This window comes from Salmo salar, chromosome ssa19 (assembly GCF_905237065.1).
Source record: "Salmo salar chromosome ssa19, Ssal_v3.1, whole genome shotgun sequence".
In the NCBI taxonomy this organism is placed as follows: domain Eukaryota; kingdom Metazoa; phylum Chordata; class Actinopteri; order Salmoniformes; family Salmonidae; genus Salmo; species Salmo salar.
Window position 1 is genome coordinate 72,133,626 of NC_059460.1, and position 2,563 is coordinate 72,136,188.

Genomic DNA, 2,563 nt, shown 5'->3' on the forward strand with positions numbered 1-2,563 from the left:
TCTCAAGAGAAGACTGGCTATGTGCACATTGCACACAAAATGAGGTGGAAACTGAGCTGCACTTAGCAATCTCCTGCCCAATGTAAAACCATATTGGAGACACATATTTACTTCAGGTTACACAGATCCACAAAGAATTCGAAAACAAACCCGATTTTGATAAACTCCCATATCTACTGGGTGAAATACCACAGTGTGCCATCACAGCAGCAAGATTTGTGACCTGTTGCCACAAGAAAAGGTGAACCAGTGAAGAACAAACACCATTGTAAATATAACCCATATTTATGCTTATTTATTTTCTCTTTTGTACTTTAACCATTTGTAAATCGTTACAACACTGTATATATACATAATATGACATTTGTAATGTCTTTATTCTTTTGGAACTTCTGTGAGTGTAATGTTTACTGTTAATTTTTATTGTTTATTTAACTTTTGTATATTATCTACCTCACTTGCTTTGGCAATGTTAACATATGTTTCCCATGCCAATAAAGCCCCTTGAATTGAAGTGAATTGAATTGATAGGCATCTTATCTTCAATGGCACTACTGGCACTTTTTGGCAAGTCGCCAGCAGCATCAACACACGATTAATACTTTATGCTAACTAGAGTGCAAAGTCATGGGAAAGGAACTGCCTGGATTCTGAAATTGACCTGCATTGGCATTAGTTCTACTCTCTCTCTCTCTCTCTCTCTCTCTCTCTCTCTCTCTCTCTCTCTCTCTCTCTCACCCTGTCACCAGTGCCCCGTGGATGCCATTCAGACCCTGATACACTATATATACAAACGTACACTGTATGTGGACACCCCTTCAAATGAGTGGATTCCGCTATTTCAGTCACACCCGTTGCTGACAGGTGTATAAAATCCATGCAATCATGCAATCTCCATAGACAACATTGGCAGTAGAATGCCCTTACTGAACAGCTCAGTGACTTTCAACGTGGCACCGTCATAGGATGCCACCTTTCCAACATCAGTTGGTCAAATTTCTGCCCTGCTAGAGCTGCCCTGGTCAACTGTAAGTGCTGCTATTGTGAAGTGGAAATGTCTAGAAGAAATAATAGCTCAGCCGCAAAGTGGTAGGCCACACAAGCTCACAGAACGGGACCGCCGAGTGCTGAAGCGACTAGCATGTAAAAACCGTCTGTCCGCAGTTGCAACTCTCAGTACTGAGTTCCAAACTGCCTCTGGAAGCAACGTCAGCACAATAACTGTTTGTCGGGAGCTTCATGAAATGGGTTTCCATGGCTGAGCAGCCGCACACAAGCCTAAGATCACCATGTGCAATGCCAAGCGTCAGTTGGAGTGGTGTAATGCTCGCTGCCATTGGAAACGCGTTCTCTGGCGTGATGAATCACTCTTCACCACCTGGCAGTCCGACAGACAAATCTGGGTTTGGTGGATGCCAGAAGAACGCTACCTGCCCCAATGCATAGTGCCAACTGTAAAGTTTGTTGGAGGAGGAATAATGGTCTGGGGCTGTTCATGGTTCATGGTTTGGGCTAGGCCCCTTACTTCCAGTGAAGGGAAATCTTAATGCTACAGAACACAATGACATTCTAGACAATTCTGTGCTTCCAACTTTGTGGCAGCAGTTTCAGCATGACAATACCCCCATGCACAAAGCGAGGTCCATACAGAAATGGTTTGTCGAGATCGGTGTGGAAGAACTTGACTGGCCTGCACAGAGCCCTGCCCGCAACACCATCCAACACCTTTGGGATGAATTGGAACCCCGACTGCGAGCCAGGCCTAATCGGCCAACATCAGTGCCCGACCTCACTAATGCTCTTGTGGATGAATGGAAGCAAGTCCCCGCAGCAATGTTTCAACATCTGGTGGAAAGCCTTCCCAGAAGAGTGGAGGCTGTTATAGCCGAAAAGGGGGGACCAACTCCATATTAATGCCTATGATATTGGAATGAGATGTTCGACAAGCAGTTGTCCACATACTTTTGGTCCTGTAGTGTATGTCAGTACAGGCCTGGGTTAGATATTAGCCATCACATAAAGGCCCTCGCCTGAAGAAAGGTCATTTTGTTGTTATGGCTCAAGCCCTGATACTGACCACTACCATATGGATCGCCTAGTCAGTGACCATATCATTGTCATTGCAAAAACTTCAATCACACTCTTCTTGTGTCTTGTGTCTTGTGTCTTGTGAGTTGTTCTTGCCAGATCATGATGAAAAGGCACTATTATTGATGAAAATAGCAGTTGCCTCCTCTAGTGGTAAAACAGAGAAAGTACAATCTTTGAACGTTGTACATTGGGCAAATGTTGTGCTTAAATAATTAAAAAAGCTTACACAGAAGAGTTGAACTGGTCTTTAAGTTATTTCTAATACTATGAATAATGAATGAAAGCAGTCCAACCATGAAAAGTAATGTTTCCAAGACAGTGTTATGTGTTCAGTTCCAAGAAGACACGTGAACCGCAGTTTGTGGTGAGTGATTGATTTATAACAATGTAATAATAACAATGTTGTTAACTGTAGTCTGCGTAATTACAGTACCTGCTATTATTTATAATACCGCTAGAGGGTAGTGTACAT